Raw genomic sequence first — 13,282 nt, 5'->3', positions numbered from 1 at the left:
ATGGTGAAAGGCCAGTGAAGGAGCTGTGAGCTGCTGCGCTATGAGGAAGCTTTGCTGACATTGGCTTCTCAGGGCGGAGGAGAGCAGTCTCCTCCATGGGGGTTGGTATCCTGGAATTGGCAGAAGGCAGAGGAGATTTCTGATTGTCCCTCACAGGCCTCAGCTGCTGGGGCAGGCAGGGCATTGCTCAGCCTTCAGGGCAGACTGCAAAGTAGTCCCTCTGTCCACTTGGGATTCAGTCACTACTGCACACTTTGAAACACTGAAAAATGCATGCTTAGAGTGATTCCTGCCTTGAAACCCCCATCCTCAAGGCTCCTCAGGCAGAGGTATCCCTTTGGTTTCCATCAGAGCAAAGCTGATGGTGGTGGTGGGATGGAGGCCTGGGCTTGTGTTGCCCACCATGTCCAAAACAAATTTAGGAGGAGGTATCTGTGAGGCTGCTTCCTCCCTGGAGCTCTGACAGAAGAGAAGTACCCAGGACTGGCCATTGCTGAAAGCCCCTTTTATAACCAGTGCTGAACACTCTTATTTGCTTTTTGTAATGATGCCACTTGTTCAGATGTGCTTACAGTGGGAGCTCCCTGGGCCATACTCTTCCTCATGGACCTCTCAAAGGCATTTGGCCCTGTGGGTATCCAGCCAGGGCTGTGGCCACAGGCACTGGAGCTATCCAGACTTGAGTACCCATATGACTTGCCAGTGTGATGAGCAGCTGCCTGTTTGCAATATATTCCTTTTATATCTGGATGGTGTTGAATCAAACCCTCAACAAGCTCAAAGAGTGACGGGGATATCCCTGCCTGTGGTTGTTCAATTGTTTTGCATGGCTTAGAATAGCCACTGCCACAAGCACAAACAAGCAAACCATGACAGGGAATGCTTCTCACCAGCTCCAGGAAGCATCTACAATCTTCCTACAGCAAAAGAAACTACTACTACTACTGTGTTTGATTTGTGGGGGGTGGGAGAAATGAATCAACTAGGTCAGGATACTCTTTTAATAGGCAGGACTATTGCAGGAAAGCCTTGTAACATGCTGCTAGTGACATGCTAGGCAGAAATGACAGCAAGCTCATGGAAATATATGGAAATTTGACATCCTGCCTCTCTGTCCCCCTCCCCACCCTCTGGTATGTATGACTTTGAATCTGCTTTTGAGAGTCCCTGCTGTGCAGGGGCTGTCCATCCATCTGGCAAGGTTACAAACGCATTTTGGTGCTGTCTACAACATGCCTGATGTAACCTCCTTTCTATCGCCTCTGCTCTCCTCGCAATCTCTGTTTGATGTGGAGGAATGAAGCCTTGCAAAGCAAACCCAATGAACCGTGAAGAATCGCAGGGCCCAAACTGCCGGCTCCCAAGAGGGGAGGGGGATGGAGGGAAAGCACAAAAGGGGAAAAAGGGGAAAGGAGGTGGAAGAAAAAGCTAAAATCCACAAAGAAGATCATACAAAGGCAGGGTGGGGGAGAGAGGATAAGGAGAACGCCAGCAGAGATGGGCTGTGCCCTCTCTACAGGGGTTTAACACTCAGTTATTACTGGCTTTGCAGCTGTATTACATCTGTCAAAATCTCAGATTCTGCCTGTCAAGGTATTTACATTATGCTCACTCATGACAGCAGCAAGCCAGCTTCCCTTCTCCTCTCCAAGGCTGTTAAGGAGAGAGAAAGCCTTTGTTTATTTGCCAGTTGTGACTTCTTTTCTGCTGTGAATCTTGCCCCAGCCAGCTCACAGATGGTCACTACAGAAGTGAGGCACGGCAGCATTGCAGGTGTTGGGGGCTGTAGTGGCCACTGGGGAAAGATGCTGAAGTTCCTGTTTTAATTAAGAGTTGCATTTACATATTTATCTAAGAGCTAAAGTGTTAATTTAGTTGCTCAGTAATTGATTTTGGTTTCTTTATGGCACTGAGGCAACCTATTCTGTGCACATTAATTAGAAGTTCTATGGCCCGTGACTTTAGGACATTTTATTAGAAGTTAGCTGAGAGAAAAAAAAAAAAAGGAAACATTCAAATCTCTCTGATACAACTGTGGAATAGCTGTTTACAAGTTCAGAGCCAGTGCACTGAATACAGATGTGAGAGTCAGAAGCACTTAAGATTGAAATAGACTCTTGTTTTTGTCTTCCTAAGAAAGAAAATTAAATTGTGCTGATGATTTATGGAGGAAGCCTCGGTCTTTCTAGCTTGATGCCTTTGAATGACAGCATAAACAGGAGAAGCTTTCCTGAAGAATGTGCAGAGGGAAAATTCACCCTCAGGACACACAGAGCTTTTCTGGCAGTTTATTGAGAGGTGGTGAGAGACTGGGACACTGATGATGGCCAGATCTCCAGAAGGCCAGCTTCTGCTCCAGGATGGACCTTGCAGGTACTGTTCATATGCCAGTCTGGGCAGTCATATGTCTTTTACGGGGGAACCAAATGTGTTAGATAAAGGAGCATCGTTCCGTTTTCCCTTCTCTTTTTTTTTCTAGAGCAGCTCACATTTTGATTCAGCCTCCCTAAAATATTCCTCTCAAAAAGAAAATAATCCCCTGCACCACAGCTTTGGAGATGGTGAAAATTCCTGACATGAGATCTCACTTGGGCCACCAACAGATTTCCACTGACTTTTGAAAAACTCAGTTAATTTCTTTGATTTCCACTATTTGTACTTTGCACATACAAAGGCAGGGGAAGAGCTGTATAGCTTCTTCTTTTGCTTTTATTTGGAGCTTCAAGGACAGTTTGAAAGGAATACATGGGCTGCAAAACTCCCAGCTAGATCTGCAACCTTTAGAAACCCAAGAGTTCAGCTGGAGCCATCTTTGGTAACAGTGCAGAATCTGGCCCCAGGCTTCTGTGTTTCAAAGGAAGTTAATAAGGAAAACATTTCCCCTAGAAAAGGAGAAAGACAACCCATTTAAAAAAGGGAGATAAGGAAGAACCAGGTACCTCTAGGCAGGTCAGTCTCACCTCTGTGCCTGGCAAGATCATGGAGCAGGTGGGATTGAGTTCTCCCTCAGCAGTTTGCTGGTGACACCAGGCTGTGTGCTGGGGTCGACGTGGTGGAGGGAAGGGATCCATCCAGAGGGACCACGACAGGCTTGAGATGTGGGTCTGTGAAAACTTCATGGGAGTTTAACAAGGCCAAGTACAAGGTTCTGTGCCTGGGCACTCCCAAGCACAAATACAGGCTGGCTTGAGAATGGATTGAGAGCAGCTCTCATGAGAACAGCTTGGGGATGCTGATAGATGAGAAGCTCAACACAACACAACAAAATCACACTTGTGGCCCAGAAGACTGAGCTGCATCAAAAGCAGCATGATCACAGCTCAAAGGAGGGATTCTCTCTCTTTACTCTGCTCTTGTGGGACCCCACTTGGAGTACTGTGTCCAGCTCTGATACCCTCAAAAAGAAGGATGTTGTCCCGTTGGAGTCACTCCAGAGAAGGGTCAGGAAGAGGATCAGAGGGCTGGAACACCTCTGTTCCAGCTGTGGGTTTGGGGCTATTCAAGCTGAAGAAGAGAAGTGTCTGGAGTGACCTTCTTGTGGCCTCACAGTGCCTCAACTGGGCTTGCAAGAAGGATGGAGAGGGACTTTTTACAAGGACATGTAGTAACAGGACAAGAGGAATGGCTTTAAGCTGAAAGACACTAGGTTTAGACTGGATATTAGGAAGAAATCCTTTACTGTGAGGCTGATGAGGCACAGGAACAGGCTGCCCAGAGAAGCTGTGGATGCTCCATCCCTGGAAGTGTTCAAGACCAGGCTGGATAGTTCTCCAGCCTAGTGGAAGGTGTCCTTTCCCATTGCAGGGGGTTTGGAACTAGATACCTTTAAGTCCTTTCCAAACCATTCTATAGTTCCTCATCAAATTTGCATTTTCCCCCTTTTTTTGCAACTGGAATCAGAGCTGAGTTTTGCTTACTCCCTGCTGAAGTGAACAGGTTACTATAAAGTCAAAATCTGCTTACATAACCACAGGAAGATCATGTATCTGCTTGCAGCCTTTTGTATCTATTAAACTTAGTTTGCCAGGAAATAAGTAAGAGATGGGGGATCACTCGTGTTGTATTAGTCCACTTAAAGGTGTTTTAACAATTTACTATTGTTTGAAAAAAATTTCTTGTCACATTCTAGTCACATTTGTCCTCCTAAGAACATAAGCTTAATTAGTGTTACTAGTTTTGTGTGCCTAATGTGTTTGCTACCACCTATTTCACTTGTGAACAGGTTATTTTCAATGACCACCTTAAAAGGAAGTACCTCATTATTATGACTGTGTTGCCTCTTCACTAAATGCCATGATATTTGTCTTTTTTCCGAAGGTGGAAGGATGAGCAGAGTGTTTTGACTGCTTTGTTTTACATGGTGGCACCCCTGGTGTTCCCTGTTATTCACAAACTATAGGTATAAATGATTATGTGGTTTGACCCCAGCTGGCAACCAAATACCAAGAGTGAGCTATCTGCTCACTCCCCTACCCCCACCCTCATGGGATGAGGGGAAGAATCAGAAAGAAAAGGATCAATAAGATAAGAACAGTTTGATAATTTAAATCAATGGAAATCAAATGAAATTGACTTAGATTAATAACAATAATTGCAATTTAAAGTTAAGTTAAAAAAAAAAAGAAAAAAGGAAAAAAAAAAAAGAGAGTTCTAAAACCCAAAACAGGAAAGTGATGTACAATACAATTGCTCACTACCCACACACAGATGCCCTGCCTGACCCAAAAGCAGTGATGGGATCCTCTTGATCAGCTCCCCTTAGTTCATTTACTGGGCATGACACTCTATGGGCTATGGAATATCCCTTAGGCCAGTTTGGGTCAGCTGTCCTGGCTGTGCTTCCACTCAGCTCCCTGTGCACCTGCTGGCTGGCTGAGCATGGGAAACTGAAAAGTCCTTAACTCGGGGCAAGCACTACCGAGCTACAACTAAATCACCTGTGTGTTATCAGCCTTATTCTCATACTGAATACAAAATACAGCACTGTACCAGCTGCTAGGAAGAAAATTATCTTAGCTGAACCTAGGACAGTGGTTCCAAAAATAAATAAATAAATAGGTGGTGGATTGTTCTCATTTTATGACTGGCTGAAACTGAAGCCTGTAGAATGGGAGGAAATTTGGTGGCAAATGCCCAGCCACAACAGCCATGTGTTCCCAAAAGGCCATCAGAAATAACCCCATGTACCTACAAATCTGGGGGGTTTTATACATCCCTTGCCAGGTTCCTCCCTGGCTCCTGGGAAGCTGCTTGATAGAGGGGTGGCACCTCTGTTGCAAGATGTACAGTTTTTCTCTCCTTGTCCACGTACCAGGGTGAGACATCTGGCTTCTTTACCTCACTGCTGGGCTTTGTTTTGTTTACTTTCTGATTGTAATATCATCACTTTAGTATGCAGCCTGAGCACACAGGACAATTTTTTCTTCAATTTGACTTTTTTTTTAATGGTGGGTTTACAGGTTTTATTGCCAATAATAAATATTGCCCTTTTTCTGCACTTAAGTAGGAACCATACATGCAGATGCTACAAAGACATGTAAGCTGGCCACCCTGTCATACAAAGATTGCAGATTCTTTGACCTAATCACTTTCTTTTTTTCTCTGAAATTATCCTGATTTACAGTGTTACCTTAGTTACATAGTTACAGCAGTTTCCCACCTACCCATCCCTTCCTTTCTACTGTGAGACAGTTGCAATTTTCTGAAGAAATTTCATCTCTAAAACCAGATACCAAAGGCCACATGAGAAAAGGATCTGGGGAGAAATGTCTGCTTTTCTGTAAGACAGTACTTCAGATTGGTTGTTACTTTGTCCCCAAGATGTCAGCTTTAGACTTCATTCTCCATCAGCATTTTCACCTTAAATCCTTCTGCAATGTCATTAATAAGAAGAATTTCTTTAGGAGATTTGATCATTTAACGTGGAATTCAGCTATAGTGGTAGTTTTAATCTCATTCCATCCCAAAGGTGATAAATGACTAATTGAGTTCAATACAGGCATTGTTTGTTTGAAGTCTTTGTATTTTCAAGTGTCCTGCAGAGTCAGGCTGAATATACTCTGCTTTTGTCTTAGTCAGGTGCTAAAAATTTCCAGATGCCAGTCATTACAGGGAAAAGCAGTGCTGAAAAGTGTTATTAAGGTTACCACATTTTATGCTTAAAATTTGAGTAACTGGGAATGCATCATGTCTAAGATCACCTTGCCCACATCTCTTATCTTAGAGCCTGTTGCAGTGGCTGTACGTGGTGGATTGTGCTCCCTTGACGGGCAGATATTCAATACTTTCTGTTTCCAGTGCACATTCTGCAAATGAAATCTACTTTTCTGCTCAAGATACAAAACCTTCTCAGGGAGCTGTGTGTTTCTGGTCTGACTGTCTGCCAGATAAGCACTTCAGTCTTTGAACCCTTCTTGAATGTTGGTCCAACAATCTCAAGCTGCTTTTCCCATTACAGCCTTCCCGGTGAGCTCCGTAACATCCCTCTTCCTTTGCTCCATGGCTGAGACAATGCAGCATCCTCTGACACTGCTTCCAGCCGGCCCTGTGGTGTGTCCCACGGGCCTCTGGCCTCCCTGCAGGCTCATTCACACCTGTATTTATGCGTGACTCTGCACCACAGCACTGCTACCAGGGGTGGAAGCTGTCTGATCCTGTTTCCCAGCTGAGGCGTAGAAAGCACAAGGTCAAAAGGTAGCAGTGATTTCAGCACCTCGTAGAAGCGATGAGGGTGTGATGATTTGGGCATATTTGACAATTCAGAGCATGAAACACACCCACTAGCATTGTGCATTGTCAGCTCCTGCGGCTGGGAAAGCTACAGCATCTCAAATCAGGCAGCAAAAAATAGGAAAAGGAATACAGGATCAGTGATCACTAATATGAGGTTTGGTTTAAGTAGCATGTCACATATGGCACAGGATCTCCTTAATGATCATAAGGACAGAATTTGATCTTTTAGAACAATGATCAGTTGCTTTAACCTTGTGATAAGCTTTTAATTTCTAGTTCAACACCCAGTTCATCCTGCAACATCAGATTCCTGCAGCAAATGGGGCTGCTTTCTCTTCCCCAGTCTTGCCACCCCTACCAAATCCGCTTTCCCTTCCATCTTATCTCATCCCATTCATACAAATTCCTTCTCCCTGGGTTTCTCCTGTGCTGGTGCCTTTCCCCAGGCTGCTCCGTTTCTACAGTCCCAGTCCCCCCTTTCCCCAGCTCCTGACAAATCTCCATCCTTCCCAGTGCCCCCACCTCATCTGCAGGACCATGCCCCCCCTTTCCAGCTGTGCTCCAGTTCTCCTTGCCAGCCCCCTCTCTGCTTGGTGCTAGATTTCCCTCCCACCTCCTCCCCACCCCAGCTCGTCCGCTCCATCGCCCTTCCCCTCGCCTCAGGTGGGATCCTGCAGGGACGGGGTGGCAGCAGGTGCCACTCCAGCCACCTCCTGTGACAAAGGCAGCGTGGGATGAGCCTGGTTGTGGCACACTGGCCTGGAACACACCCTCTGCTTAGCACAGACCGATGGCTTCATCATCTGAAAGAGCACAGGGGGCCCAGGGTGTACAGAAGCAGCTCCTCACTGCTGTTGACACCTTAATAGTAAAAATAAACACCTGAATAGTCAAATTAAACTAGCTAACAAACCAAAATGGTTACACACACACAGATAAAAGCTGTTTCCTGCTGTACACTGTGAGAACTCAAAGGCTACTTCAATAATAGCAGACACTGTTCAGAAATTTTACAAAATAGTAAAAATGCTGCAAACTGAGAACCTATCAGAGCACAAAGGAATGTGCAAATATGTAAACTAAAAATGTTCATTTTTAAGATATGTCCATTTGTTGCTTTTTTCCTTCTGGTTGTTCTGGTCAGACTCATTTTATCAATGATAGAACAAGAACAGAATGCAGAAAAACTATGCAAGATGGTAAAACCACCAATACACAGGACTTAGTATTTCTAAATACTTGAAAAATCTACTCAAAATTATGACAAAACTATGTGAATTAAGACCATTTTTATCCTCACCAGATTGTCACCCCCTATTCTTTTAATAGCTCTACATTCTGTATTGTGAATTATTCTCTTCTATTGTGAGTTATTCTCTTCTGATGAAGGAATTATCTCTAAAAAAAGGGTCATTACTCAAATGATGGGAAATTTCAAGGTGTTAACCCACTTCAGCTGTTTATTGCATGAACAATAATCAGTGCCCAAATTCACTAAAACCCTGTTAAAACACTTTGAATATGTAAAGCAAGCACTGAGTTACTGCACTGGGCTAGACCAGAACCTAATCTGCTCTCTGAAAGAAGCTGTGTCTGGTCTGGGAGGCCAGGAAATGACCTGAGAAGAAGATGCTTACCTTGATTGCTGAGTACTCCTCCAGTGACTACGCCTGATCAGGGATACAGCCAAGCTCCACAAGTCTCAGTATTCCTCTTCCAACACAGAACCAGGGCAGTTTCAGTGACAACATCACCTTTGCATCTCTGAAATCATATCTCTTGCTCACAGCAGCACAAGTGTGAACAGTAACTTGCCCTCATCTCTTTGGACCATTAATGCCTTGGAATGGCTACCTGGAACAGAGGCTAGACAGAGTTAGAGAATAAAGTAGGTGTTTAGTAAAGGCCTTCAACAGACACACCTTGGGCAGTGCAAAGCCTTGCAGAAGCTACACCCAAGATGGATGATGGTCACAAGTTTCCCAGACAAAGTTTGGTCTGCTCGCATGTCAGGAGTTAATTGTCCAATTACAGCTTCAGCTAATGAAGTCATATTTCCCCAGTTTTCTCCTCCCCAGTTCACTTTTGCTTATACTTTTTGGCCCTGAGGCTGTGAGGGTGACCTTGGTTCTCAGGCCTGGAAGGATTGGTATTGTCTGACTAAAATGTGGAGAGAGCTTACTAACACTCTGTATGGAGTCCAGACTTATACATTAATGCAGTACAGGATCTGAAATATATAAAACCCAAAAACTTAAGGCATCACCATAACATCAAAGACAGGTGGGTCCTATTTGTGAAAATTAGAGGTGCTGTAATACAACCTTTAGTCCTTCACAGGTGCATTCAGAGAGTGAAAACAAGTCAGCTAATGGTACAAAGTTAATAAACAGAAGTTCATGTGCATTCAGCTCCTATGCAGATGCCCTCCTTTGGGAATAAAGACGTTCTCTAAATAGGATGCTGCACTGAAAACATAACCCACATCTGGAAGAATCTACTCACCTGAGGATTTAACACACTCTGTATCCCGTAGTTTGGGTGCATTAACATCACAGCTTGAGTTGAATGGCTTGGTAAATCGACTGTGTCTCATGTATACATGCTCATGGTACGCTCTGTGTGTGCACCTGTGTGCCCTGTCCCTTCCTCCACTTCTGTTTCTTTAGAAGGGAAGTCTTGGGTGTCAGAACCCTCTTTCAGCGTGTGCATCTGCACTGCCTACCAGTGACTCTGCACAGCCCCATCACCCTGCAGAAGTACAGCCGATACATGTGCTGACCCTGATTCATGCTGGTAACTTCAGGAAACAGCTAAGAAAGTACCTGGTGTGGTAGCCAGCACACATTTTGCATGTAGCACATCCAAGCCTAAGGGGTGAATTTAAGGCTGAGTTTGGTGTGTGAGATAGCACAAGTGCTGCAGAGAGGCAGGGAAATCACAGACACCCATCGCCACCAGCACCAAAGCCCTATTGTCATTATGCTATCACCATTGCTGTAGCTGATTAGTTCTGCTGACAGGCAAGACTAATTACCTCACATACAACCCTGTTATCTTCCACCTGCCTGTCCTTAGGGAGTCAAACTAACATTTGTTATCGCTAATAACCTGCAGCCCATGTCACAAGGTGGCCCAGGATCTGTCAATGGTAGCCTGGGATTCCTGGCACCAGGCTCTTGCGTGAAGTAGAGGTAACACCAAGATCCCCCCAAGCATTCCCTAATGGTCAGCAGCAGTGCTTTCCCTTCATCAGAGTCTGCATGCCACCTTTTGTAGTATTCCCAGTGACATAATTTCAAGATGCTGGACAAAACCAAGTTTCCTATTCCTTCTTTGTGTTCTCGAAGTTCCCTTAGACATGATCAGAATTTTTTCTCTGATGATCTATTGATCTAATGTACTGCAGTTTCATTGATATTCCCATGTTAATCTGACTCTTGTCTGGCGTCACAGAAACTTCTGCTTGCTCATGCAGTGTAAATTAGCTTCAGCTCAATTAACCTCTTGACATATGTTGCTTTTTCCAATTTCTCCTCAGACTTGGTAGCTTTCCTTCAGAGCATCAGTGCTCAGCTCCTTTGGTGAACACTTCTCTGCATTGCAATTCTTGCTGTTTCAGCAGTGGTTGTTGTGACACGAGGGCACAAAGTCGTGTCACAGCACAGCTTTCTGAGGAAGGCAGCAGGATACCCTGGAGCATGAAAGCCCCTGAACTCTTGGTCCAGAAACTGCACTAGCTCAATGAAAAAAGGAATTAGGGAATAGAAGATCACAAGAGCTAGGAGCCCTGAAAGGAAGCTTGGGAACTTGCATTTCCATTTAATGCCTCTGCCTATATAAGAAGAATTTGCCCCAGCACTGTCAGAGTTAGGTGTGTACAAGATGCAGTATTCTGAAGCAGTTTGCCCTATTCATCTTCATTAGCTCCTTTCCTTTAAATTCCCCCTAATTCAACACCGGGAGCTCCGCTCATTACGGTCAAGAAGGCCATTACTTCATGTGAAGAATACACAGATTTCTAATGCTGTGCTCCTAGTTAATTGAATTCAGTGAATGACAACACCATGACATTGCTAAGATTAATGACTCAATAATTTTTGAGACAAGGCAAAACGTGAAGCAAATTGATTGCATTATTTTTTTTTCCCCCTTGGAAACAGTACTGCATCCCAGCTCAGCACTGTCCTGGAGAGGAGGCTGTGCTGATACAGAGTGAAGCCCAGCTTCCCCTTCTCCATTCCACTCTTGCACTCTGACATCACTTCAAAGTAACTTTTAATGTAATTTCCTAGTTGCAGAGATGCAGACTGACAATAATTGAGCTCAGATCTTGACAGACCAAATGATTAATGCAGAGGGTTTTCTGGAGTGGAAATTTCAGCTATTATTAGATTATTCAAGAGAAAGAGAGAAGGTGTCAGAGCATAGAATGGAGGAGTGCAGTGCCTACATATCTCACTCTTTCAAAAGTATGAATAGATTTTAATTTCTGCCATTTTGTTGGTAGCTCTTATTCATATACTAATCAGTTCTTGCATTAATGTGATGTCAGATGTAACATCTTGTTTAAAAATCCATTTGCGGACAATGAGATGGCTGTTTTTTTCCAGCATGTGGTGTAAGTTGAGACAGCTTTTACACAGTATCTGTGATAGCATCTATCAAAAGAATCTCTGAAAAATGTAGAGAATAGTGTTTGTTGTTGGTCGACACGACCTGCATTTTTTTTTTTTTATAAGACAGTCACCAAAATAAACAAGGGTTATAAGTCTAGTGAGAAGAATTACACAGGCAGAGTGGTTTGTTTGTCTGCAGAAGACAGTGACAAAAACAAGTATTCCAGAGGTAGGATTTTGTGAGTTAAGGTATAGATCAAAAATATTAATGAAAGTATCTTGAGAAAGAGGGAAGACAGGTGTCAGGTAACTCATTCTATTGGCTGCCATGTAGAGTCCAGAAACTAATCACAGATGTTTAGAAGACAGCTTTCATAAGTGGGGTATCTGAGCTTGGGGTGGGATAGCAAAACACTTTTAGCTTTTGCCCTCTACCCTTCCATCCCTTGGGTGAATAGGGAGTGACAGGGAGGGGAGACAGTGGTGGTGACAGCTATGTCTGACAAAGAAACTCCACCTTATGTCAGTAAAATTGATTCTGGCACCAAACATAAGAAAAAATAAAAATGGAAATGGCTGAGATCCACAAAGGATCTTTAGCCATAAATATTATTAAAACAGCATGATTTTTATTATTTTCTCTGTTTGTTTTCTAGTGCATTGTTGCAAATATTTTTCCCTTAACTCTCATATGATAGTTGAATTTATCCAGAATCAAGTGACATGCGACACATGTTCCTCAACCAAAGTTTTATGACCTAAAGAGCAAGGGTCCTGGAATGGGTATCCTGCTTCCCAACACAGTCTTTTCTGGAAGACAAGGTAGATCAGGATCACAGAAACTGACCCCCTCCAGGAACTGCTTTCTCAGGGCTTTCCAGGAAAGAAAGACCTCATGGAGAACAAGCACAAAAGAAAATTTACAGGCGTTAAGAGAAGGAAAGCACAGATGAGCTCTGCGAGTTCCAGAGGAGTGATAACAGTGCCATAACACTTGTCATTTTTCCATTCATTCTCTGGGCTTCTCTGTTTTTAATCCTAGAGCAGATCCTGCTGTCCAGTGGTGCAGAACAGGCACTGTTGAACCAGAGCTGAGATAAGGACTGGTTGGTACAGCAGAGCTCCCGGTTCCTCTGGAAAAAAATTGGGAAGTTTTGGCTCCTGTGAGAACTGTAGAAAAGTTGATATCCCTGAGAAATGGGATCCTTAGAGAATACTTACATCCTTCTGACCAACAGCTAGCTGTCTTACACAAAGGGTTTCTAGATGTAGGCATCTGGGTGATGCTTCAGGAGGAATAATAATGAGAAAAAAAATCTGAATTCAGGCCACCTGCAATGGGATAGGCTTTGAAATTTAATGCAAACCAGTTGTTCATTCAATTTATATTTTGGACATCTGCAGCCAAGGATTTCTTCCTTCTTTGCTGTCTAACTGAAGGAAATGTCATCACTATGATGAGACATTTATATGAATTGCAATTATGATATCTCCCACAGCATGCCTTGTTTTGTAACTGTCAATATTGAAGAGAAAAAAGCACTGTCAGTCTGAAAACAGATCACTTTCTACCTCAATGGCTAAATGTGATCTTGTTTTAGTGCTATATCATTTACCTTGCTGTCCAACTACAAGCCACCTCACCCAGACCTAAGCGCAAAAGAGGTGACATGACTGAGGAAAACTGCTTCTTTCAATAATGTTGCAACAGCACAGGGAGTTTATGACCCTGAAAACATAAATGTTTACAGTCACAGAACACTTAATAGTTACAAGTTCTGAAGGAAAAAGGGCAAGGGAAAGGTTTCCCTGAGCAATAAATAAACTCAGGGGGTTCAAATACCTTTCAGTATGAGCTGATCATCAGCTCCTACTCCTGCTCCTCAGTTTCTGAGGCTTCATTGCAGAGACAGAACCTGTGAATTCAAGGA

General features: G+C 43.7%; 1 long non-coding RNA gene across 1 annotated transcript; it reads right to left on the bottom strand.

The window, feature by feature from the left end:
• Positions 1–5,416: 5,416 nt before the first annotated feature.
• On the bottom strand, positions 5,417–9,808 carry LOC111927029 (uncharacterized). Its single transcript, XR_002863350.2, has 3 exons — positions 9,238–9,808; positions 8,370–8,598; positions 5,417–7,535 (listed from the first exon to the last, which is right to left on the bottom strand). It is a non-coding gene; the product is annotated as an uncharacterized LOC111927029 (long non-coding RNA).
• Between the last annotated feature and the right edge of the window lie 3,474 nt (positions 9,809–13,282).

This window comes from Cyanistes caeruleus, chromosome 2 (assembly GCF_971803275.1).
Source record: "Cyanistes caeruleus chromosome 2, bCyaCae1.hap1.1, whole genome shotgun sequence".
NCBI classification, from domain to species: domain Eukaryota; kingdom Metazoa; phylum Chordata; class Aves; order Passeriformes; family Paridae; genus Cyanistes; species Cyanistes caeruleus.
Note: the sequence above shows the minus strand (reverse complement) of the source record. Positions and strands in the feature narration are given on the sequence as shown.